At 44.9% G+C, this 27486-nt stretch overlaps 1 long non-coding RNA gene across 1 annotated transcript; it reads right to left on the bottom strand.

The window, feature by feature from the left end:
• LOC137632256 (uncharacterized) lies at positions 1-22949 on the bottom strand. Its single transcript, XR_011042029.1, has 4 exons — positions 22774-22949; positions 20271-20427; positions 1301-1406; positions 1-120 (listed from the first exon to the last, which is right to left on the bottom strand). It is a non-coding gene; the product is annotated as an uncharacterized lncRNA (long non-coding RNA).
• Between the last annotated feature and the right edge of the window lie 4537 nt (positions 22950-27486).

The following is a 27486-nucleotide window of genomic DNA, read 5'->3' as shown; positions in this document are numbered from 1 at the left end:
CGTTTCACTGATATCTGGATGTTCTGAAATTATATCCCAAGTACTTTTCTTATGGCAGAGGAAATTCTGTTTTGTTGGTGCTGATGTGACATGATCTTCATTACTACAAAACTTCCTTATCTGTGGAAAATAAATAAAATATTCTTTGAGACCAAAATTGATTATTTTGTGGGTACAATCCATCATTTTAAGCTTACCTAAATTAAATAAATTTCTATTTCCCAACTCAAGAAAAAGATAAATACATACTGATCATTTATATATAAAAGCTCTAAAAAATCACCACCTGCATAAAATGGTCATGGCATGTGTTGCCTGCCATAAGGTTGGAAGGAGTTTATGATTTAACATAACCAGGCACAGCAATAAAATCAAGACCAATCATATGCAAAATATCAGATGATTCAGAATGTTAAACTAAAAAACATTTAAATTAAACACCCAAAAATTCATGTACTATTAATTATAAAATGAAGAGCTTTGAGCAAAATAAAATATGTAATAAAATTCATTTATGTAAAACACTTTGTTTCTTCTGGAAGGTGGTGCCGGTAAACAGCATTCTCTCCTAGCTGCCACCATTTTGGTTTCTCATTCTTCTTAAGGCTGTAGCATCAGCTAGACACATTGTGTTACTTTGTTTTAGTTAAGTATCAATGCAATATAAGGTGAGACCGTTGTTAGGAATAATAGAGGAATGTCTTCAAAATTCATAAAGATGAGATTTTGTGCAAAGTGCAAAGTAAATAAGCTATTGTTATCAAAAGTGGATCCTCCTTCTAGATATGTACCTTAAACTAGCCTTTTCTTTGGCTCTGACAAGAAAAAGATAATAGGTCTACTGTATCTAAAATAGTAGACTATTATTTAATGAAAGAAGTGTTTTGGAGCCTCAATATATAAATAAACAGGATAGATTCTCCTTTGTGTAAAAAATGCCTAGAAATAGAAAAGATGCTCATTATATAGTTTTTAATCATTGAGATGAAAGTAAAAGGGTCACTTTTCAAATGCTAAAGGTATCAAGCTGAAATATTTTAAAATGAAAGATCATAAAAACATAGAGTACTGTAGTTCTCAGGTTAAGAAGGTCTCGTTTTACGTTGTTTTGTGGATATAGTTGTAAAGTCATCAAAGCGCCCGGTCAATATTCTTTGTTTTGCCATTTCCTCCAGGTTGTTGTTATTTTATCATCCTTAACCAAATATTTAATCTAAAAAGAATATCTCTTTTCGGAAAAAAGTAGAGGTTATTTTGAAGAATTTGGCACATTAACGAGAAACTGTTTCAAGAATCCTACCGTAGAAATGAAGGGTGCAGCCAAAAGAGAAGACGTGATATTTTTCCCCTGTTCAATACTTGGCGTGAAGGTACATTCAGCTTCTGGAGTGTCCGAATCACAGGAACTGAAAGTGAAGGACAAATTATTATTAATATTAAAGGTACTGTATACCTAAACCTCCTTATCCAAAACTATTATGTTCAGAGGAAATCACCACCCTTTTACAAAGATAATTTGAAGATAATAGGCAGCCATAAATTATATAGACTTTAAAAAAAGTATGCTTACAGTTCTTATACTTATTCTAAACAAATACTCAGTAATTGTAATTAGATATAAGCAAATAATACAGTTCATTACTGAAATGACAAATTCGAAGATAATTTGTATTTTTCCTAACCATACAAACCTTAGCTATTTACAAAGGGTTTACTTTTAGCGCAGCTGAAATGACGAGCCAATAGTTTTTAACGAGGGTTAATTACCCCCGCGCTAGTTAGCGGGGGGTGGGGAAGGGTAGCTTGCTACCCCTCCCCCCTCCACACACCGGTGACTTGCTTCACTTCACTTAGAGGTAGGACTTGACTTGGGGGTCAGGGATGGCGGGCACATATGTGTAAATAGCTAAGGTTTGTATGGTTAGGAAAAATACAAATTATCTTCGAATTTGTCATTTGTTCCGTAACCGAAATACAAACCACGCTATTTACAAAGGGTGACTTACCCCTTAGGAAGGGTGGAAAGTCCCCAGCCTTACTGACTTCGGCTTGCCCGGGGGCTCGATCCCTTAGTGAGCAGCACTAGAGAGAGGGAGCCCCTGTACCTCACAGGTTCCTAGCATCGCTAGGAACGAGTGGCCTACATAAGTAGTGTGAGGAGGAGAGTGTGACTCGTCCTATGAAGTTGACCTTGAGACCTTCAGATAGGAATTCTAGGATAGGACGTTCCCCATACCACCTCGTCAGGGTATGGGAGACGCAACAGTATTAAGCTTAATACTAGGAGCACAAAGAAGCATGGGTTACCTGCAGAGGTCGAGGTCAGCTATGCGAGGACCAGGATGCTGCTTCCCCAAGAGAGGGGAGAATGAAGAAAGAAGTAAGGGTCAGACATACTCTTTCATTCACACAGACTAAGACCGGGTAACAACGCCCTCAACCTACTGCTACTTGTCCAAAAAGGAGCCTGAGGTTAGACCAGCTGTTGTGCAGCCACCACAGGGCCGATAGAGAACGTATCGAGGCTCCTGTGGGTCACGTCTTGCAGGTAGTGGGCTGTGAAGGTCGTTTGACGCTTCCAGACCCCCGCTTGAAGTACCTGCGTCACAGAGAAGTTTCTCTTGAAGGCCAGGGATGTAGCAATACCCCTGACATCGTGGGCCCGAGGGCGACGTGACGGAGGAGGGTCAGGATTCAGGGCATGGTGGATAACCCTTCGAATCCAAGCAGAGATGGTGTTCCTTGTGACCCTCCTCTTTGTCCTGCCTGTGCTCACAAACAAAGCTCGCACATGAGGACGGACTGCAGCCGTTCTCTTCAAGTAGTACCTCAGACACCTCACTGGGCATAGTAGCAGCTGGTCTGGGTCGTTTGTTACAGAACGGAGACTCGCGATCCTGAAAGAGTCGAACCGAGGATCCGGCACTCCAGGATTCTGAGTCTTGGCCACAAACTCAGGGACGAACCTGAACGTTACCTCCCCCCATCCCCTTGAATGGGCGATGTCGTACGAGAGACCATGAAGTTCACTAACTCGCTTGGCCGAGGCCAAGGCGAGTAGGAAAGCCGTCTTCCAAGACAGGTGGCGATCGGAGGCCTGGCGTAATGGCTCGAAGGGAGGTCTCTTGAGAGACCTGAGAACTCGAACCACGTTCCAAGGAGGGGGTCTCACTTCCGACTGGGGGCAGGTAAGCTCATAGCTACGTATGAGTAAAGAGAGTTCTAGCGATGAAGAAATATCCACGCCCTTCAATCTGAAGGCCAAGCTTAAGGCTGAGCGATAGCCTTTCACTGCCGAGACAGAAAGGCGCATTTCTTCTCGCAGATACACAAGGAAGTCCGCTATTGCTGGAAATAGTGGCATCGAGTGGAGAGATACCCCTTCCACGACACCAACCACAAAAGACTCTCCACTTCGCTTGGTAGACTCCCTCAGAGGACCTTCGCAGGTGCCGAGACATTCTCTCCGCAACCTGTTGCGAAAAGCCTCTCTCCGCGAGGAGACGCTGGATAGTCTCCAGGCGTGAAGCCGAAGCGAGGCTACGGCCCTGTGAGGGACACCGGAGTGGGGTTGTCTGAGAAGCTCGTGTCGTGGAGGAAGCTCCCTTGGGAGTTCCGTCAGGAGTTGCAGAAGGTCCGGAAACCATTCCGCGTGATGCCATAGCGGAGCTACTAGAGTCATGGAACAGTTGACCGATAGTCTGGTCCTGTTGAGCACCCTTCTCATCAGACAGAATGGTGGGAAGGCGTACACGTCGATGTTGTCCCACCGTTGCTGGAAAGCATCTTGCCAGAGTGCCTTGGGGTCCGGGACTGGTGAGCAGTACAGGGGCAGCTTGAAGTTCAAGGCTGTCGCGAACAAGTCCACCGTCGGGGAACCCCACAAAGTCAGGACTTTGTTGGCTATCTGAGGATCCAAAGACCACTCGGTACTCACTATCTGCGAAGCCCTGCTCAGACTGTCGGCGAGCACATTCCTCTTGCCAGGAATGAAGCGAGCTGATAGTGTTATCGAGTGGGTTTCGGTCCACCTCAGAGTCTCTACTGCAAGATGGGATAGCTGTTGCGAAAAAGTGCCTCCCTGCTTGTTGATATAAGCCACTACCGTGGTGTTGTCGCTCATCACCACCACGGAGTGACCCGCCAGGAACCGTTGGAACTGTTGAAGGGCCAGAAAGACGGCCTTCAATTCTAGCAGGTTGATGTGTAGGCATTTTTCTGATTCTGACCAAAGGCCTGAGGCCCTCTGGTTCAGAACGTGCGCCCCCCACCCTTCTTTTGACGCGTCCGAAAACAGAGTCAATTCCGGGGGAAGGACGAGAAGACTCACTCCCTTTCGCAGGTTCTCGTCGGCCAGCCACCACCGCAAGTCCGTCTGTTCCAGAGACCCCATTGGGATCAGAGTGTCCGGGGAATCGGATCCTTGATTCCACCGGGACTTGAGCCGCCATTGAAGGGATCTCATCCTGAGGCGGCTGTTTGGAACCAGACGGGCCAGGGAGGATAGGTGGCCCAAGAGACGCAACCACGATTGGGCGGGGAGTTCTTTTCGCCTGAGGAAAGGTTCCGCCACCCTCCTCAGCCTTGCTATCCGGTCGTCTGATGGAAAGGCTTTGTGGAGATTGGTGTCTATTAGCATGCCTAGATAAACCAGTCGCTGGGACGGCTGCAGAGAGGACTTCTCGAGGTTTACCACGATCCCCAGATCCTGGCAAAGATCTAGAAGCCTGTCTCGGTGTCGAAGAAGGGTCGACTCCGAGTCTGCTAGGATCAGCCAATCGTCTAGGTAACGAAGGAGACGAATGCCGTTCCTGTGCGCCCAAGTCGAAATCAGGGTGAACACTCTGGTGAACACCTGAGGAGCTGTGGAGAGACCGAAACACAGCACCTTGAACTGGTAGATCTTGTTGTCTAGGCAGAATCTCAGGTACTTCCTGGAAGACGGATGGATTGGGATCTGGAAGTACGCGTCCTTTAGATCCAGTGTACACATGAAGTCTTGTGGTCTCACCGCAAGTCTGACTGTGTCTGCTGTCTCCATGCTGAACCGGGTTTGTTTGACAAACCTGTTCAGAGCCGAGAGATCGATGACGGGTCTCCAGTCTCCAGTAGCCTTCTTTACAAGAAAGAGTCGACTGAAGAAGCCTGGAGAGCCGTCCACGACCTCCTGGAGAGCACCCTTCTCGAACATGGTCTTGACTTCGGCCTGAAGGGCCAGCCCCTTTGCCGATCCCATGGCATAGGAGCTCAACGACACTGGATTCGCTGTCAGGGGAGGTTGAGATGACGTGAACGGGACGCGATAACCTTGGCCGATCACCGAGATCGTCCAAGCATCGGCCCCGAGATGTTGCCACCTGCGGACGCAACGCTGAAGGCATCCCCCCACAGGTGGACACGCAGGGGGACTGCCACCCCTAGGGCTTGCGGCCGCGGCCGCCACCCCTAGAAGTCTTGCCTCCCCTGGAGGACTTACCACCCCTCTTGACCTTGGCTGGAAAGGGCTGGGGCTTAGACACCACTTTCTTAGCTGCCGGTGCCTGTTTTGGAGCCTTACGAGGCTGTTGCTGCTGTTGTGGCGGGGCTGGAGGCTTATAGGGCCGAGTTGTAAGGGCCCTGTGGAGGAGGGAGTCCGTGCTGGATTTCCTCCACCTCTCAGCCGTTCGCTCCAAGTCTTGAGGCTCAAACAGGCTCTCCCCCAGGAGGGAGGCATGTCGGAGCCTACACACATCTACGGCGGGGACCTTCGGATGGAATCTCTCGGACACAGCATCGCGACGCTTCAACACCGAGTTGGCCCACAGGGTGGTAACCTGGTGCGCCAAGAACTCGATGGAGCGGGTGCCCGAGAGCAAGAAGGTCTCTAGGGCCTTCCTATTGGTCTCCTTGGACAAGTCCTCAGATCGCAATAGGATGCCCAGAGATCCTAACCAGAAGTCCAGCCACGAAGTGGCCTGCATGGCACACTTAGCGACCTTCTCGTGGTTAAGGATCTCTGCCGCCGAGAACGACACCTGCCGGGCAGAGAGTTTCTCCAAGGGAACTCCCTTCGCCAGCTCCTCCACAGAGTGATGGAGCGGAAGAGCGAGGTTGTGCTCACCCAGGATCTCGAAATACCTCCTCTGCTGAAGGCGAGGAGGAGGGATGAGTTTGTTCCCGGCAGTGGAACGACTGGAGGAGGCAAGAAGTGCGAGCTGAGCATTAGCCCTAGCTCTGGCACTCTTCAGCCCCCGAGACCAGGGCAGAGCTGCACTGGTCTTAGGGGCCTTCCGAACGTCGAACACTTCATCCAGAATTGTGTCTTTGCCTTCACGGGGGGGGATGACTGGATCCGTAAGACTGTTAAGTTGCCTTATCAGGCTTAGGACCTGCCAGAAGGCATGTTCGGACTCTTGCTGTTCTCCTCCCTGTGGGCTGGCAGCTAAGTCTCCTGCCCCAGGAATCTCTTCCTGGGGTGATACGTGGACATTCCCCTGGGTAGTCATGGGTTCCTGTCGAATCCTTGCAGAGGATTTAGGGATGGTCTTGGAATCCTTGGGCTCCCTCCTAGGAGGGATACAGGATCCCAACAACGAGGTTCGAGGGGCCCCTTCCTCACGAGACAATTCTCCTGCCTGAAGCGAAGTCTCCCCCCCTGGTGCCGGGGGGAAGACTACCGGTCCACTGGACTCACCTGAGGACGGAAAGGCCTCGTCCACGGGAGAAGGAGAGAGTACTCGTGCAGGAGAGGGGACCCTCGAGACCGACCTCTTGGGAACCAACTTCGCCCTGGGGGAAGTCACCACGAAGTCCACTCCTCTCTTTCTCTTCAGCGAAGGAGAGACAGCCGCTGGTTTGTTACCCTGGCCGGCGAGTGCTGGTTTCATAACCCTCACTAACGCCCGTGCCAGCGGACCAAACCAAGTCTGCTGCTCAAAGGACACAGAGTCCGAAATCCTCGCTAAGGTGAAAGGGATCGGGCGATCCTTTGGAGTGGACACGACGGTACCTGCCTGAAAAGAAGGTGGGGAAGAATGCTGTAATGACCTGTCCTCGTCCTGCAATACCAACCTGTGCTTGGATGGAGGTGATCCCGAGTGCCGTCTAGGAGCACGCGTCCCTGCTGCTACCACCGGCTGTGGAATTCGCCGCGAACTATGGTCGCGCGAGGGTGAACGGTCGCGCAAAGGCGAATGGTTGCGCGGGTGATCGCGCGGGCGTACAGGCGAGCGGTCGCGCGGGCGCACAGGCGAGCGGTCGCGCGGGCGCGCAGGCGAGCGATCGCGCGGGCGCGCAGGCGAGCGATCACGCGGGCGCGCAGGCGAGTGGGCGTGAGGGTGGGCAGGTAAAGGAACACGTGTCCGAGGCGACGAACGCAAGCGATGGCGCGACGGCGAGGGATCGTGCTGCCGCGTAGGTGAAGAAGATCGCTGGCGATAATGATCACGTGATGGTAAGCGATGGCGAGCAGCATGTGAAGGTGAATGATTGCGCGCAAGAGGGCGGTCGTTCAGGGTTGAGCGATGAGGAGCAGCATGCGTAAGCGGGCGATCGTTCAGGGTTGTGCGATGGCGAGCAGCATGCGCAGGTGAATGATCTCGTGAAAGGGTGCGATGGTGATCAGCATCCGCAGGAAGGCGATCGTTCAGGGTTGTGCGATGAGGAGCAGCATGCGTAAGCGGGCGATCGTGCAGGGTTGTGCGATGGCGAGCAGCATGCGCAGGTGAATGATCGCGTGAAAGGGTGCGATGGTGATCAGCATCCGCAGGAGGGCGATCGTTCAGGGTATTGCGATGAGGAGCAGCATGCGAAAGCGGGCGATCGTGCAGGGTTGTGCGATGGCGAGCAGCATGCGTAAGCGGGCGATCGTGCAGGGTTGTGCGATGGTGATCAGCATCCGCAGGAGGGCGATCGTTCAGGGTATTGCGATGAGGAGCAGCATGCGTAAGCGGGCGATCATGCAGGTTCGTGCGATGGCGGGCAGCATGTGAAGGTGATCGCTGGCGAGCTGGTGATCGCTGGCGAGCTGGTGATCGCTGGCGAGCTGGTGATCGCTGGCGAGCTGGTGATCGCTGGCGAGCTGGTGATCGCTGGCGAGCTGGTGATCGCTGGCGAGCAGAAGGTCGACGCGTGTCCTGTGAGAGGATAGGTTCACGAGCAGGAACGGGAAGATCGCTGGCGCGTTGGCGAACATGTGTTTCTGACACACGATGGTGAGCAGGGAGTTCAGCAGGAACTAAAGGGTGGTCAGAGACCGCAGGGCGATGGTCCTCAAATGAGCGCTGACGCTCGGAAGAGAGCTGACGAGCAGGAGAGCGCTGGCGAGGGGGGCGAACCTCAGGAGAGAGCCGACGAGCAGGTGAGCGTCGGCGAGCAGGAGAGTCTTGGCGAGCAGGAGATCGTCGACGAGCAGGAGATCGCTGGCGAGCAGGAGAGCGCTTGTGCGCTGGCCCTGCTCGCGTAAGGGAAGAATCCCTTAGCCCCGAAGGGACCGTTGCCCGTCGGGTGACGAGTTCTCCAGAAGGCGAAGATCCGGCAGGAGATGGAGAGCGGTCCGCAGAGAGGTTCAAGGAGGGCGGAGTAGTCGGTTGAGGCTGACGAGGAGAGTCCCCCCCGGAGGACGAAGACCCAAAAAGGCGCCTCTTAGTCCCCCTGTAAGGGGAAGGGAGGCCCTTGTGGCGTAGAGGGCGGAGAGCCTTACGGCGGAGGCGGCCTCGGGGGAGATCGTCGGGACCATCGGTCCTCCGAAGGGGAGTCTCCTTCAAAACACTTCCCTGAGAAGGAAGCTGGGCAGCAGTCGAGACCGAAGGACTCACTTCCCCCTTCGAAGGATGCACGGAAGGAGGAGGAGAGCCTAGAGCACCATCACCAGCAACAGCACCTGCGTCGGAAGGCCCAGCCACGTCGGAGGCCTCTGTCACCACGACGTCGACAATAGACAGAGGGTCTACCTCCGCTACCACCGGCGACTGTTTAACAGCGGCCCCCAACGAGACAAGGTCAATAAGAGCGACCCTGGAGGGCAAGCCCTTAAGCCCCAGGGACGACCAAATCTGCAACAGATCATCACTGGATAAAGTATTATTATCAATAGCCTCCCCCGGAGGAGGAGGGGGAACCGCCTCGCTATGGGAGGCGACGCCCTCTCCCCCCACCGAAGGTAGGGAAACAGAACAAGGGCCTGCGCTCCCACTCGGACGACTCTCCTTAGGAGGCGGACGAGGGGGAGCTTCGGAGGAGGTTTGGGCGGCGGAAGAAGAGTCCCGAGAACCTTCCTCCTTCAAGGCTAACCCCGGAGGAGAACGGTCTCTCTTGGACTTCTTCTTACGCCGACGGCCAAACCTCTCCCACTGGGAGGCAGACCACTCCCTACACTCACGGCACATGTTATCCTGGTCGCACCGTCGGCCCCGACATTGAGGGCAGAGGGTGTGAGGATCCGTACTCACGTCCGACATGAAAGTCCCACAAGGACGGCCGGCAACTCCAGGGCATGTCCGCATATTAAATAAAAGAAAATAACTGAAGGTCAACTTCCAACCAATCACACAAGCTGTAAAGAAAAAGAAGAAAATTAAAGGCTGTCAGCGAAGGCGATGAACAGACACGTCTGATCACCGCCGAGCCAAAAGTGAAGTGAGGCAAGTCACCGGTGTGTGGAGGGGGGAGGGGTAGCAAGCTACCCTTCCCCACCCCCCGCTAACTAGCGCGGGGGTAATTAACCCTCGTTAAAAACTATTGGCTCGTCATTTCAGCTGCGCTAAAAGTAAACCCTTTGTAAATAGCGTGGTTTGTATTTCGGTTACGGAACAAATATATTGTAATACAAATATAGTACAGTATATTACAATTATAAACAGTACTAGCTAAGTTAATTTCCCTGTGTGCCTAAAATTCTATCCAGGATATGTTTACAATATGTATTTGCACATATCATTAAAACACTACATCGTTTATGCTGTTCATTATCAAAAATATATGTACACTATATTTTACTGTACAATACTACAAAATAATGACATAATACTGTGAAGTTATTTATGATAATAGCAATAACTGTTAACCACACTCCTAAACACATGCACACCTTTCAATCTTCCAATCATCCTTCTAGTTATCAACACATAATCCATTAATGCCCTTTCTACCACTCTTCTATTTGCCACTCTTACCCATTTACATGTTATCATCATCTTTCTTTTTGGGAAAAAAAAAAAAAAAAAACTGCAACTTATTACCAGCTCTCACTCAACACATATCTACCCATTTCTCACCACTCTCATTTTCACCTGGTATGCCATACTTCCTAATGACACCTTCTCCCTCTCCAGCACCCACTCTAGCATTTAAGTCACCCATCACAACTACATAATTCCTTCTATTCAGTCCTTTTACACATCTAGTTAATTCATTCCAGAATTCATTCTGCTCTTCTTCACTTTTCTCACAACCTGACCCATATGCACTAACAAAAGCTCAACATTCCTTACCCAACCTTACCCTTACCCACATTAACCTAAATGATACCTCCTTCCATTCCACTACTTTACCCGTCATCCATCCTTAACTCTCTATCGTACTACATCCACGCACATTTAGACACCCAAAAACTAGAGTGCAGGGAGCAGTCACTCCCTCCCCCGCCCAGCTCCTCCTCTTTGATATCTCACAGGAATAAAAATACAGAAGAGGGGGTTCCCAGTCCCCTCGTCAGGTACATTTTAGTTGCCTCGCAGGGATACGTTGGCGCTAATCTAATTGTTGTTATGCACCCGCAACAGGCGAAGAGCATCCAATCTCCGTTGAGGTGTAGCAATCACTCCACACACTACCACATTCGGGACCTCCTTGCTCCTATTGCATACTTCCTAGGACCAATCCAGGAGTTTATGCATAAAAGCCACAGTTGCATACACACTCAATGAAGGAAAGAAAGGTGAAGACTTCCTCGATGTCTTCTTAGGCATTGCCAAGACTGACCATGGAGAAGCCTTAGCTCTCTTCTTCCCTGTCTAAGCATAAGCTTGCCACTGTACATGAGGCCACACTATGAACTCGGTACATGGGGATGATTGCGAAAAATCATGTCCCTACAAGAAACAGAGAGAAAGTGTGGATCTATGGCCAGTATATCAATAAACTGATTGCAGCATCCACTCTTTCCTCAGGAAGTATGAATTTCTTGCTTATTTACACCCATCATAAAGAGCATCAACAATAAGCAAAATTCCCTTTCTGGAAAGTAAAAGAAAAAGATCAAAGCCTTTGGGTAGGTCGCAACAGTACATTTGTACTTGTTGCGGCCAAAGACAAAAGTGAAGAGCCTTTAACAGGCAGTTGGTCGGAGATACTCACCCACAAGCACCACTTATCGTTAACTACCTAATTAATAAATTCAAATGCCGTACCGGCTCTGCTAAAAAACTTACTATTTCAATGGGTGAAAGGTTTGTATAAGCATAGGAACATATTAATAATAATAATAATAATAATAATAATAATAATAATAATAATAATAATAATAATAATAATCATAATAATTATTATTACAATAATAATATTTGTACCTTGGTTATCATTCATTAAAACATTTCTTACAATTCTATGCTTAAGTTCTCCTAGTTGTACAGTAGTTTTAAAATCTAAAACCACAAAAAATTAACAATCATAAGCAAATAAGACCTGCAATAAAAAAAAATTAGCAACCTTGTTATTAAATACACTAGTTTCATTCAAATAATGAACCACAGCATTGTACCACAGGACTCCATCCATCCATCCATATACCAAGGCACTTCCCCCAATTTTGGGGGGTAGCCGACACCAACAATGAAACAAAACAAAAAGGGGACCTCTACTCTCTATGTTCCTTCAGCCTAATTAGGGACTCAACCGAGTTCAGCTGGTACTGCTAGGGTGCCACAGCCCAACCTCCCACATTTCCACCACAGATGAAACTTCATAATGCAGGACTACTGTGCACAAAAAAGGGATTTTGACGAAGGAAAAATCTATTTCTGGGGAGAGACCTGTGGCGCCCGGTGAAAAGAGTCCTTCTTATATATCTTTTCTGATAAAACTTTCCAATTATACCAGAGAAAGAAAAAAGCATGGAATGCTGAGGTTACTACCCTCGCGCGAGCACCTTTTGGGTGTCTTGTATAAAGCAAAGGCGCGTGAAAACCACTATTCACAGGTTGTCTTCCATTTAGTTAATGCCTTCGTCAAAGGGATGGGCCGATACAAAGGTCCTAGCCAACCACCACCGCCACGACGCGAGCGCCATCTGAACAACATCCTTCTGTAATGGTCATGACGGCTTGGAAAGGAAAGGGTGGGATCGTGTAAAATAAAGGGGAAGGGTTTCACCGGGCGCCACAGGTCTCTCCCCAGAAATAGATTTTTCCTTCGTCAAAATCCCTTTTCTGGGTCGATCTGTGGCGCCGGGTGAAAATGTACCAGAGAATGCCTTCCAAGCCCAACAATAACAACTAATTTAATGAGGGGAGAGAAACAACACCATGTAAAGAAAATCATAAATAATTAAGGTAAACAAACATGATAACAGGGAAGCCTCCGAGTATCAGAGGAAACATGCTACAAAACTGACATGGCTAAGAATATCCCAACCCTATAACAACGGTAATCAATAATAGTTACAAACATAACCTAATATGTAATAAACTTAGGGCTAACGAACCACCAAGGAAGCGGCGTCGTGGTGCGAGTGGCGGGTAGGAGGGAGAAGAAAAGAGATGGATGAAAGGAAGAACAAAAGATCACTGGGGAGAGGTAAGGCTCCCAGCTGCAACTGTTGGGTATTCAAGAGCCTGTAAGTTCATTAGATAGTGGCGTTTGAAGACCATAGGAGATTCCCAACCCGTGAACTTTATAAGGTCATCAAAGTCCATCTTCTGGGGGAAATGATCCCGGATTGGCTTGTTAAATGAAGTATAGGATCTATAGCCTAATACCACGTATGGGAATGGTACCTCCTTGTTCTCTGATAAACAAGGGGCCAGACGATCGGGTAGCAGTCGTGACTAAAAAGGCCCTGAGAGTGGTGACCGGACATAGAGAAGTATCTTGGAGAAGAGGAATAACTTTCCAAGGGGACCACCTATTTTGGGGGTTAACGGCCGAATCATATTGGTGAATTGTCGAGTCCCTTTTGTCTGATTCGATGAAGAAATCGTTTTCCGGTTCAATGTTCGCGTCTCTACGAGCTGCCAACTTCCTGTAGTCCACAAAGTTAGGGTTTTGGCCATCCTTGAGTAATCTGACACAGTGAGTTGGAATACTCGGGTCAGTTTGAGGAAAAGGGATCCGGATGGGACGGAGTTTCCACTCGAGGAGGAGAGGAAACCAACTGTTCTTGGGCAGTGAGGAGGTACTAAAGCCACTGCGCCCCGGAAGGAGCGCAGTCGGTGTAAAAGTTTTTAGAAGATTCACTGGGAGAGATAGGGAAATCTTCCTCTAATGGTTCCAATCCCGGGGTAATGCGTCCATGGCATGAGCCCGAGGGTCCAGGATTGGGGTCACATAACAAGGAAGTTTGCGATTGATCTGAGATGTGAATAGATCTACCTGGATGCCTGGAACGAGCCTGAGTATCCACCGGAATGAAATTCTGACTCCAGGGGACTCGTCCTGAATAGTGAGCCCGTTCTCACATCCTGGCCTCCCGCTAGGTGAGGTGCTGACAGGAACCAGTTCTTTTCTGTTGCCCAGGCGAAGAAAGTGCCCAGGATCTGATTCAGGTTGGGTGACTTGGATCCTCCCCTGTTTCCGTAGTGTACCTCGTCTGTGCTGTCTGACACTACTCTGATGTGGGTCAACCTCGGAGGAGTCTCTCTCTTCAGGGTCAAGAACACTGCCATGGCTTCGAGAACATTGATATGGGACTGTTTCATGGCTAGTGACCAAGAACCTGAAACATCTGATGTTCGGAGAAATCCCCCCATCCACTTAGAGACACGGCTGAATGGAATGTCACTTGTGGAGGTGGGAATTGTAGAGGAACCGCTTTGGAGAGGTTCTTCGGTTCGGACCATGGGCGTAGTCTCATTTTCCAGACAGAGGGGATCTTCGAGACCTTGTCTTCTTATAGGTACTATAGCTCTCTTTCTCCAAAATCGATTGATGTCTTGATTTTGGCTTTTATTAAGAGATCTGTTACTGAAGTGAATTGGAAAAGGCCGAGGATACTATCTAGGCTCTTTGGACACCTGTTTGTGCTTGAGAAATTCTTGATCTTGGAACCTATTCCTCTTACTTTTGGAAGGGAGAGACAACGTGTGCTTCGAAAGGTCCCACTGAATGGCTAACCATTCTAAGTGGCCTGATGGTCGCAGGCGAGACTTATGGAGATTGACCCGAAATCACCGGTTGTCGAGCAATCGAAGTAATTCCTTCGTAGCTCTGTTGCCTTCTATGGCCGGCCGGGCCCAAATGAGCCAACCGGCCAGATAAGCAATGATCTGTATCTCTTGGTTCCTGAGTTGTTCTAACACTGCCTCTCTCAGTTTCGTGAATATCCTGGGATCAATGTTGAGGCCGAAGGGCATGTCTTGAACACAAAGGCTTTCCTGCTTAGGTGGAAACCCAGATAAGAAGAGAAGTTTCGAGCTATAGGCGCAAGCTAATAGCGGTCGGTAAGATCGACAGAGGTGGTGACGGTCCCACGGGGAAGTAAGGTCCGTACCTGAGAGATAGTCGTTTGATTGCTTTTTCTTGAGTAACCCTGTGGTGTACTCTTTCAGGACGGGAGTGGATTTCTGGGAGAAGGCCACTGGCGGAGGAGGAGGACCTTGAGGCCATTTTCATCTCAAACCGTTAGAGACTATGCTATGATCCCACAGACCGAGTCCAATGGTCACGAAAGTGGTAAAGTCTTCCCTCTACCGGGACCACCGCGTTGTGAGGGAGTGAATCTAGGTCCTTCCCTTCTCCGAGCCCCCTTTTTCCTAGGTCCGCCTTGATGGCGGGACTGTCTTCTACTCCTGTAGCTTCCTCTCTGGTGTCCATGAAAGGAGCCTGGGGGTTCAGATCTAGGGCTGTATGCAGGCAAAACATCCCAACGGAGTTGGGCTGTGTACCTGGGGAATCAGTGAGGTAGACCACCTGATGATGGGGAGTCAGATACAAAAGCGTCGAACCAGAGGAAGGCTGTGATGACGAGTGGGAAACCGACTATCGATTCCTGTCTGATAGAGGTCTCAGACAGAACGTACTTCCCACAACTGACCCAATCAGACCAACAAACGTGTAGGTCGAACTGGAAGGGCAGAGCCTGGAATTATCGTACCCCCCAGGCTGACAACATCCTGGTCCAGACAGATCGGGCCTGCCCTTTAGGAAATAATACCGTTACCTTCGGTACCTTGTCTAAGCTAACCAAGGCAATCTCTTTCAATCGAACGAATCCGTTGAATGGGAATTCTAGTACCTGGGAGTAAAATCTAGGTCCCCCAGAGGGAGGACGTCTATGCCCTCCAGATTATGGTACCACCTATATCCGAGTTCCTGAACGGCATTGACTCACCACCATACCTTAGAGCTGCGTCATAGCCCCTTGGTTTTCCCTAGAATGTGTTGCTTTTAGCCGTCACAGTTTATGCAGGGTAACATGAACATCAGGATCCTTTAATGGTCCTAGGTCGGTGACGTAGGTAATTGCAAAGCTGAAGGCTCAAAACTCATCCCCACCTACCTGCCCGTCCATGGGGTCGTTGTCCAACCTTAGCGAGGACACTTCGAGGAGATAGGGACCTCTAGATGGAGCATTCTTTCCCAACCTCGATACCCAAGGGCGGAGAGCCTCTCTTGCAGGCCAGAGAGAATCATCATCATCCTGATGGGAACCATGCAGGCGAACCTTCTGTAACACAAAGGGGACATAAGTCTGGATGTTCCTTGAACTTTGGTTAGCGATCCTATTCACAGGCTGGGATCAGCTGTATAACTCTTAAAAAGCAATTTTAAAGACAAGTCATTTAATGTATTATCTTCTGGGGTATAGTGCGACACTTGTATTCATGAAATGTGACACTGTTGGCGCATTTGCCACTGGGTGGAAATTTATTTCTATATGAACACTATGTTGTATGGATATTTATCCATATCTAGACATAGTTAGAATTGACTATGCATAAATATAGGCATAATTAATGTATTTCTATTTGAACACTATGTTGTATGGATATTTAGCCATATTTAGACATAGTTAGGATTGAATATGCATAAATATAGGCATAATTAATTTAATTCTATTTGAACATGATGTTGTATGGATATTTATCCATATTTATACATAGTTAGAATTAAATACATGCATAAATATAGGCATAGTTACGTTCATAAATTTTTTTTTTTTTTTTTTTTTTTGTTTGTTAAATCCTTCCCTTTACAGGTAAAACAAAAGATTGGCCACCCGTGGTCTGAGTGATCTCCGACTGTACCGGAGCTCCGGTAACCATCCCCGGTACAAACAAAGGTCCGTCATAGTGACAACGTGAACCAGAGGAAATCTAATATTAACCTCAATGCTGATCGCCTGTACGATATCCGGTTAAGCCGGAGATTCGATGAAAAGGATCGTAATGACGATATTGTGATTATTCATGAAAAAGGGTTCATACCCTGATTCTGATCGTCTGATTGATCTCTGTTTGTACCGGAGAACCAGTGACAAAGGTCCGGCATCGTGAAAACGTGATCCTCATCGGTACGATAACATTCTCTAAAACTGAATGTCTGTGTTATCTCCAGTGAAGCCGGAGATTCGATGAAAAAGGACCGTAATAATGAAACTGTGAAATCCTCATCGGTATCACATTGTTAACTCCGGTTCTGGACGTCTGCTTGATCTCTGTTTGTATGGGAGATCCGGTAGCAAAGGCCAGTCCCCGTGAGATCGTGACCGTCACCGGTACGATAACATTAACCTCAATGAATGTTTGAGTTATCTCCAGCGAAGCCGGAGATTCGATGAAAAAAGGTGTAATTGAGATCCAACATGACAAAGGTTCGTGTGCAAAAGGCCTCAGCCGGAGTCTGAGTGCCGGATTTCACCGCTGCACTCCAAATATCTGACTAGTTCTCACCCAATGAGTATCCATTATAGCGGCGTATAACTCAAGGCGGAGCTAAGCATAACTCAAGGCGGAGCTAAGGGTGTCGGTATAAATCGAACCCAATTAATGACTCATACACCAACGTTCCTACTAATAGTGTTAGCTATATTAACAGTAACCACATCAATAAAACGTGTATAACATTAAACGTACTATCATCAACTCTGATAATAAGAGGAGGCCTGAATAACTCGTGAACGTATAAAAACGGAGAACGGGAAAATCACCTCCCTTACTCGAGCTAATAAACGAGCACCCTATGCTCTCACTCTCAAGGTTACATAATAAAAGCTAACATCACACAATAATATAAGGAAAGTAAAAAACTGATTGCTTTTATTTTATTTTTATTTTTTTCCTTTATCTTTTTCATTTTTAGTCATTGTAATAACCAAGAACGAAGAATAACGACAACGTAACCAATAAATAAGGATATAGTCTAAATCGAGCCTTCCTGGGGCGAGTACAAACTAACAGACTAAATCGCAAACGTTTAAATCGCTATTCGCCCAAAACCATTGTTGGCACTATAATATCCAAATGTTTGTATATTTGTAATTTACCTAATGTCTGTTAATGACATAAGGATAAATAACTTAAAGCAATCTGCCGACCTGCGAGGGTCGGGGAAGCAGTGACATGCCCTTAAAATAAATATAAACACCAGCCTTAGCTAAAGGCAAGGCAAATATAAGTGTTAAGTGTATGGGCGACCTCCGGTGAAGCCGGAGCGTAATGAGATGTCCTGAATAATGCCGTCTTAGCCAAAGGCAAGGCAAATATAAGTGTGAAGCGTATGGGCGACCTCCGGTGACGCCGGAGGATAATGAGATACCCTGAATAATTCAATTGTGGCTAATAATTCAATTGTGAAGATATAAAAGCCAAGCCGCAGCTAAAGGCTAAGGCTTAGATCATAGCAAAGCGTATTTACAAACTCCGGTGAGGCCGGAGGGAGAAGAAAGGTCCTGAATAATTATTGTGAATAAAAACACAATTGTAATAACAATGGCTATTGTGGATATGGCCGTGGCCTGAGACCGCAGTAAGGGCCACCGGAGGGTCGTATCTAAACAATATGAAGCCCGTCCCATGTAGTAAACAATATATAAATATAACAATAGAACGAAAGTCATTGAGAATCCCTCAAGCCGGAGTAGAACTCAAGGCGGAGTGGAAAACGTTCATAAACTACTCCCGAGCCGTAACGGGGAGAGGACGAAACACGGACCAAAATAACGCTAACAATTGAAAAGTCACGAAAAATAACTAACTCGTAAGTTATCATCCACCCAGAGGGGGAGAGGTGAGGGAGGGAGAACCCGTTGAACGCACAAAACGGAAAACGGGAAATCCGCTCAACCACCAGAGCTAAGAAAGAAAACGAGAGAAAGGGGTAACTCGTGACTGCGAACAGAAAACGGGGACCCCAATCTCTCGCTCTCTTGGCCACAAAAACAAGACTAAAAATCACACAACACTATTATAAACGTCTAAAATAAAAATGTACATCCATATAACACTACGATCGGAGAATAGCATCTGCTAAGGGGCGGGTACTAAACAAAAACAAAGCTAAATCGCTATCTCGTTCGTAGGCTGGACTTACGAGCAAAAAGTACCATGAGCATAAATACACAAAAAAATAAAAATAAAAATAATAACGGTTCTAAAGGCATAAGGCCAGGGACTTAACCAAGAACCTAAGTGACAGAGTACTAAACGGGCAAACAAAGATGAATTCCCAAACAAGTGAACAAACAATGGCCGCCATGAAAGGCCAGACGGGAATAATAAAACAGACTATACTGGATATAAAACAAAAGCCCGGTACAATAAAATACTGTCAAAACAAACTATGGTACTTAACATTGGAATGTGTGAAGATGGAGCTTCGGACATGACAAAATAAATCCACGATAGATAAAAAAGACCGAGAGCACAACAAAACAATTCAACACTTTGTATTCCAAAAAGAAGGATGTTGTTCAGATGGCGCTCGCGTCGTGGCGGTGGTGGTTGGCTAGGACCTTTGTATCGGTCCATCCCTTTGACGAAGGAATTAACTAAATGGAAGACAACCTGTGAATAGTGGTTTTCACGCGCCTTTGCTTTATACACGACACCCAAAAGGTGCTCGCACGAGGGTAGTAACCTCAGCATTCCATGCTTTTTTCTTTCTCTGGTATAATTGGAAAGTTTTATCAGAAAAGATATATAAGAAGGACTCTTTTCACCCGGCGCCACAGATCGACCCAGAAATGGATATACAATATTTATCTACCACGGCACTTCCCCCCATTTTGGGATGTAGTCGACATTCAAAAAGAAACAAAAAGGGAATTTTTTTTTCTTCGTTCCTCCTTACCTAGTGAGGGACTCGGCCAAGTTTAATTGGTACTGCTAGGGTGCCATAGTCTACTCTCCCCCAACTTCCACCAAAAATTAAGCTTCATATACTGAACCCCCCCCCACTGCCATTACCTCAGCAATTACCAAGGGGACCAAAGGTAGCAACAGAGCCTATCAGAACTGTATTACAATCACTTGCCATTCTCATTTCTATTCCTAGCACACTCTTTTACCTGTCTCACATCTAACCTCCTGTCACCAAGGGCTTTCTAACCACCCAAACCTTGGCCTTCCTCTTGCATGTCTCCCATCAACTATTGCATTCATCCCCCTCTTCCACAGACGACCATTTTCCATCCTCTGTACATTGTCAAACCACCTCAACATATTCATATCCACTCATTACTGTATAATTTAAGTGAAATAGGAAGTAAAACCATAGTGCCTTCAAGATTAAATTATTCCAAACCCATAAACACTAATCTGGAATTAAATCATGTCTCAACCCTCAATGTCTAGTCTTCCTTCTATAAATAAATGTAACTCCTGACTTTCTTTAAAAAAAGGAAAAAAAAAAAACAATTTATATAAGTCCTCTTATACCTTAAAAGTGTTTGAATAAAGATCAACAATTCATGAATACCTTATATCACATACTTATCGAATAAATTGGCATGAATAGCTTATATCACATACTTATCAAATAAGTTGGAGTAAATATCAAACATAAAATAAAAGTTAATATTAATTGTGCTCACATTATCAAAATAAAAATAAAAACTTTTCAAATCATAAAACACTTACTGAAAACTTCCACTAACAGCATCATTTGTACAATAATTAGGCTCCCATGCTGTTGCATTGAAGCGGTAAGCTGATGGGAAAATACTATCACCAACGTGACCATATTCTTCAAAGACACACCAACGGAATTTGGCCCACTCATGAACAAATACAGTGCCTGAAAATGAACATAACATTTAAACACCTCTTGTATAAAACCAACTGTCAGCAGCACTAGGAACCTTTGTGAAACCGTGTTGCCATTTAATATAATTTCTCATAATAAACTAACTTTAAAATTGGCCTATTCCAGTATTTTCTACAGTATTGCTGTACCAACTGATAGTAGTTTACATCATATCCTACCACGTCTATTTTGCAGTAATAGGAAAAGATCTGGATACTGTAGAGCAAATAAAATTGATAAGATAGAAAACTTCCTAATTTATTCAATAGATCATCCCATAGAGTCACTTTGACTGTTGAGTTGCTAATTGCTATCTTAGCTGTATTTCTATCTGAATTTCAGCGAGGTAAAATCATAGCTTGTACAGTATATGGAAAGTTAGCACTTAAGGAGCAAGACTTGACCCCATGAAATCAAAATTAGGGAATATGGATCATGATCTCCCAGATACAATTCCTGTGCACATCCCATGTAATAATTGCTAACTAAAACCGGGAAAGACATATTGAGTGCAGTAAGTAAACAATCTAAGAAAGTGTGAGCGCTGCCATGTGACAAGATAACCGGAAGACCGAATCAACTGATGCGGCAATCTTGTCTTTTCACCACTTACTGCTAGAGGGGTCCATTCCCTTGGGGATCTAATTATTGAAGCAAAACAAAATGGGAAATCTTTTTAATTTTATGGGTTATAGATTACTGTAAACCTGGGTTCTGGAGAAGAAAGCAATATGAACAAAAAGGGAGATTCCTAGAAATGGTTCTCAAATACTGCAGACACCTCTACATAACTATTCATAATCGTTCTATATAAACAAATTAAACAATCTAAAATATGGTTCAAGATCCTGGTGTCATAAAATTTTTCTTTGATCATTGACAATATAACCCCTACTATAGAAATTGCAAAAGAGAGAATTTCAAGAGACTCCCTATTCTATTGCCAATAAATTTCTTCCGTCAACCAACTTGAAAAAATGTATTTAATGACGTCCTTCTGTTGACATTAAAAATTGATTCAAACAAACCAGCTTAATCTGAGGGTAATAAGGTTAGGCATTTCATTTATTTTGTAAATTGAAAAATGTTTCTGTGGGTTACAAGGTTTTATCAACACAAGTCCAAGATATCTCACTAACATGAGCACCAGAAGCCTTCACAACTAGAAATATAACATTTTGAGTCAGATCATGAATTGTCAATATCCGAAGCGAATTGTAAAACTATGTCCAAAGACCAAGAGATAGGCTTTGAAGGAGCCGACGGCTGCAACCTTGCACAAGCATTCAGAATTTCATTGAAGAGATCAGAGTTAAAATTGATATCAAAGGCGTATAGAATAGGTCTAGCAAGGGCTGACTTGTACGACGAGATAGTGGAGGAAGCTAGACCCTGCGCGTGTAAGTCAATCAAAAAAACCTAAACAAAAATCCAAAGTAATTGAATCTGGATTCTTGTCCTTGACGTATTTGATCCATTATAAGACTTCCACTACTATGAACCAGTATGAAACGTAATGGAAGAAATGGGTCAAATACGTCAAGGACAAGAATTCAGATTCAATTACTAGGGATCTTTGTTTAGGTTTTTTGATTGACACGCGCGCGGGGTCTAGCTTCCTCCACAATCTCGTCGTACAAGTCGGCCCTTGCTAGACCTATTCTATCTTCTTCTTTGTCTACATCTTTTCCCACTTTCATGTGGGGTCGATGTAGACAAAGAAGAAGATAGAATAGGTACGACAAGATCGTGGAGGAAGCTAGACCCTGCTCGTGTAAGTCACTCAAAAAATCTAAACAAAATACCATAGCAATTGACTCTGGATTCTTGTCCTTGACGTATTTGACCCATTTATTCCATGACGTTTCATACAGGGTCATAGTAGTGGAAGTCTTATAATTTTCTGCAAACTCCAACCTGTCACGTTGAATTTGAAATCTCTTTTCCAAAGCTAAATATATATCAAAACTAACATACAATGCGACCAAGACAAGACTCTGGATATCTGGATTTGGTCTGTTATATCCATATTCAGGTCCATTTTACTGTAAAACATGAAGGAAAATTTTTAGATATTCAATACAGAAGTTGATACTTGAACAGTTTTGAGCAGAAAGTTTTAGGAACATCAGGTGAGTTTCATAGAAATAAAAGGTTTATGAAAAAGTAAGTAATAAATTTAATTGAAAGAAAGGTTTAGGATAAAAGAAAATGAAAAATTTAAAAAGAAAACTATTTTTCATGTAGATTAGGAATTTTGCACTTCTTAGATATTAGCTGTGACTCCTGGTAAATAATGAAATAATAAATTTTATTATCAAAATTGAGTTACTATACCTTGTGATCCCCATTTTGGCGATGCTTCAGACAAAAAGCCACTGGAAAGATATATGTATTCTCCAGGATCACCACATCCCCGCGGCTGTTGTGTCCAAGGATTGTTCTCAAAGAAAGGATGGGGTGTATGTACTCTGATGTGAGAATCTTCAAAGATAAGTTCTTTCAAATTTGGATCTGTTGATGAGAACAAGGTAGAAGTGAACTTATAAATGCTTTATGTGATGCTTGACCTTACATTCTTTAATAAAGGGTAAACTACAGTATTACTTATTAGTATATTTCTTAACTATAGAAACCTGAGTCCTTTAATAGGAGTATGATTTATAATAGCGTCAGTAGTTATTGGAAAGTGGTCGGAAAAAACTGGCCCTCTACCACCTCACAGAATAACTGAGATAAGTATTTAGGATGTTTATTGACTTGATAAACAAGATAATCCAAACCAATACCAAAATGGAGCTAGCCATTAAGGCTAGCTATGGCTTAACTGATGCTGTTATTTTTGCATGTGTATGATCCTTTCACCAATTGATTGATTAAACAGTTTTTGGTGTTGTGATATGATGAAAAGACAGAACACACAAAAAAAAAAATTAAATAAATTTTATTTGTCCTAGCTATACTAACCATAATCCTTTAAAACAGAGAATGTCTTCAGCAGAGAAGTGAAGGACACTGAAATAGCTAATAAAGTAATTAATGACAGGTAGTGAATGCAGGCACGGTACTTCTCCCTACCCTCCTGTCAAACACTGAGAGGTGGGTTGAGGTGGGAAGTTTGACTTTAAAGGACTCAGGTTTGTAAAGCAAGAAAAAAATTTAAATTGCTTATAAATTTATTTGTCCCTATGCATATACAAATTTTTTGTCTTTTAAAAGATGGAGACTCACCTATTTTTGGGTAGGAAATCCCAATAGAACCAAACTGGTTGGTTCTTTTCTTCCCTGGATAATGTCGTTTTCAATGGTCTTGTATGTGAGTGAAATTGACAGCTTTGGCAACCACCTTTCCGCCCCTCAGGGAAATGAGTGGGCTGATAGGGCCTGGCCAGTACTTGGTTAGTACCTGATACTTGTTTGATTAAATAATCTTTATACCCCAAAAAGGGAGATTCAGTCTGCAATGAAAGACCTGCCACATGATGACCAATGGATAGGTATTCATTCCACCATCCTTCGCATCGTAAAGGGAGGAGGGGGGAGAACTATTTTTTTACATATCCAGTCTAATAAGAATAGCATTCAGAAAAGTAGCTTAACAGCATCAAACTGGATCCAGTGGATAAAACCATGAACCCTATATCCCTAAGTAAGGGGAAGGAAAGATGATGCGGGAGAGTCAGTCATTATGATTTTTCTCCAGACTTACACTGAATACATTACCATGGATAACATGTTTCTTGTCTTGTATAGGAGCTGCGCTGGCTACATTATTTGAGCTGTTACCACACGACCAAGAATGAATATACTGAAGGCTGTGAAGGTACCTTGACCTCTTCAAAGGTTGAAGTGTATGCTCTTAAAAGTTTCACAAAGCCAGAAAGAGATTAGGTTTACGACAACTCATGCCTGCTTCTGGCAGTACTAAGGAAGAGATACTGACACTTAGGCATGATATGTCGAATCCTATTCACATGGCAAGAAGATATGATGACACTCAGGCATGAGATGTCAAATTCTATTCAAATAGCAATGCAAATCCCTCATGGGAATAAAAACATTGCCTCACGATTTCAATCTAACACTTCACTTAAGAGGGAGAATGGAGAAGATCTCGAACGTAGCTTGTGATTTGGCATATTCTGAGTCTTGGCCACAAACCCTGGTATAACACTAAAGAAAGCACCTACCAACCCTCAGCGTGGGTTAATACAAAGAGCATGCGTGCAACTTGCCTACTCTCTTCGCTGATGCTAAAGCTGGAAAATAAGATAGTCTTAAGAGTCAGATCTTTGCCTGGCAACCTTCTTAAAGACTTGTATAGAGAACAATGGTACCTTGGTTTAAGAGTTAAATTTGTTCTGGGAACGGATTGCGTGGGAACGGGTCCGCAACCCAAAATGTTAGTAAACCAAAAATTAAAATTCTTTTAAAATAATTTATTTAAAATCTGAATTTCCCAATCAAAAGTTATTGGAAGGTAGCAAAGTGAAAGTGTCACCAACAACTGGATATTCATGCACTACAAAAGGCAATGGCTGACATTCCAAAACAAAAGAGCTTTTGGGAGGTAGCAATATGACAAGTGTCGCCAACAACTGTAGATATTCTTGCACCACAAAAGACAATCGTTGAATATCCCATCAAAAGATAGCTTTTGGAAGGTAGCAATGTAACAGTATCAACAACCGAAGATGTTCATGCACTACAAAAGGCAATGCTGGAATTTCCCAACCAAAAGTTAGCTATTGGAGGGTAGCCAAACATGACTTTCCAATAAGTCTAAATAACAAAAAACTAGAGGGGAACTAGGTAGAGAGCCTACCTTTCCCATGCCGAGCAGTCTTATTTTGCTCTAACTCAACTACATACTTAAACATCAAAGTATTTTCTTCGAAATGTATTTGTCCTTGAGGTCACAGCCAACATATCCACCAAATTACGTTTAAATTGGTTAAGTAGTTTCTACACAATATTGTTCATAAATAAAAAATAACCTAACAAAATATTTGCCATTTACTTACCATTGCAATTATTTTCAAAGTACTGCTGTGTATATGTACTTTATCCAAAATGTTACAGATTCATCCTTGGGTCATACCCAACATGACTACCAGATTTGGTCAGAATCAGTACGGTAGTTTCTGGGTCGAACCTGTGGCGCCGGGCGAAAAGTCCTTCTTGTATACCTTTTCTGATAAAAACCTTCCAATTATACCAGAGAAAGATAAAAGCATGGAATGCTGAGGTTACAACCCTCGCGCGAGCACCTTTTGGGTGTCGTGTATAAAGCAAAGGCGCGTGAAATCCACTATTCACAGGTTGTCTTCCATTTAGTTAATTCCTTCGCCAAAGGGATGGGCCAATACAGAGGCCCTAGACACATCCCCATCGCCGCACCACCCACGCCACGACGCGAGCGCCATCTGAACAACATCCTTCTTTTTGGAATTCAAGTGTTGAATGTTTTCGTTGTGCTCTCGGTCTTTTTTATCTATCGTGGATTTATTTTGTCATGTCCGAAGCTCCATCTTCACACATTCCAATGTTAAGTACCATAGTTTGTTTTGACAGTATTTTATTGTACCGGGCTTGTGTTTTATATCCAGTATAGTCTGTTTTATTATCCCCGTCTGGCCTTTCATGGCGGCCATTGTTTGTTCACTTGTTTGGGAATTCATCTTTATCTGCCCGTTTAGTACTCTGTCACTTAGGTTCTTGGTTAAGTCCCTGGCCTTATGCCTTTAGAACCGTTATTATTTTTATTTTTATTTTATGCTCATGGTACTTTTTGCAAGTAAGTCCAGCCTACGATCGAGATAGCGATTTAGCTTTGTTTTTGTTTAGTAACCGCCCGAGGCGTTCGTCACTCGACTCGGTTAAAGGAACAGTGCTATTTATTTTAAGTTTTAACGGATGCTATTCTTCGATCGTAGTATTATATGGATGTACATTTTTATTTTATAAGTTTATAATAGTGTTTTGTGATTTTTAGTCCTGTTTTTGTGTCCAAGAGAGCGGGAGATTGGGGTCCCCGTTTTCTGTTCGCAGTCACGAGTTACCCCTTTCTCTCGTTTTCTTTCTTAGCTCCGGTGGGGGAGCGGATTTCCCGTTTCCGTTTTGTGCGTTCAGCGGGTTCTCCCTCCCTCACCTCTCCCCCTCTGGGTGGATGATAACTTACGAGTTATTTATTTTTCGTGACTTTTCAATTGTTAGCGTTATTTTGGTCCGTGTTTCGTCCTCTCCCCGTTACGGCTCGGGAGTAGTTATGAACGTTATCCACTCCGCCTTGAGTTATACTCCGCCACGAGGGATTCTCAATAACTTTCGTTCTATTGTTATATTTATATTGTTTACTACATGGGACGGGCTTCATATTGTTTAGATAAGACCCTCCGGTGGCCCTTACTTCGGTCTCAGGCCACGGCCATATCCACAATAGCCTTTGTTATTACAACTGTGTTGTTATTCACAATAATTATTCAGGACCTTTCTTCTCCCTCCGGCCTCACCGGAGATCGTAAATACGCTTTACTATAATCTAAGCTTTAGTCTTTAGCTACGACTTAGCTTTTTATCTTTCACAATTGAATTATTAGCCACAATTGAATTATTCAGGGCATCTCATTATCCTCCGGCGTCACCGGAGGTCGCCCAAACACTTCACACTTATATATTTGCCTTGCCTTTAGCTAAGGCTGGTGTTTGTATTTATTTTAAGGGCATGTCACTGCTTCCCCGACCCTTGGAGGTCGGCGGATTACTTTAAGCTTATTATCCTTATGTCATTAACAGACATTGGGTGCATTACAAATATACAGACAATTGAATTTTAAAGTGCCAACAATGGTATGGGGCAGTATCAACTTAAAGTTAATAGTTAGTTGTTTGGTCAATGCAATATGGGTGCTTAGGTAATTCAGTGAGTGCCAGAACTCTAAAATAATAGGTTTTTATCCCTTATCAGAGTTTCAAGCATCACCAGACTCATGTCTCCTTTCTTTTACAGAAGGCCCGTTGTACTGCTGAAGGATGCTCTGCCTCGTTCAG

This window comes from Palaemon carinicauda, chromosome 41 (genome assembly GCF_036898095.1).
Source record: "Palaemon carinicauda isolate YSFRI2023 chromosome 41, ASM3689809v2, whole genome shotgun sequence".
NCBI classification, from domain to species: Eukaryota; Metazoa; Arthropoda; class Malacostraca; order Decapoda; family Palaemonidae; genus Palaemon; species Palaemon carinicauda.
Note: the sequence above shows the minus strand (reverse complement) of the source record. Positions and strands in the feature narration are given on the sequence as shown.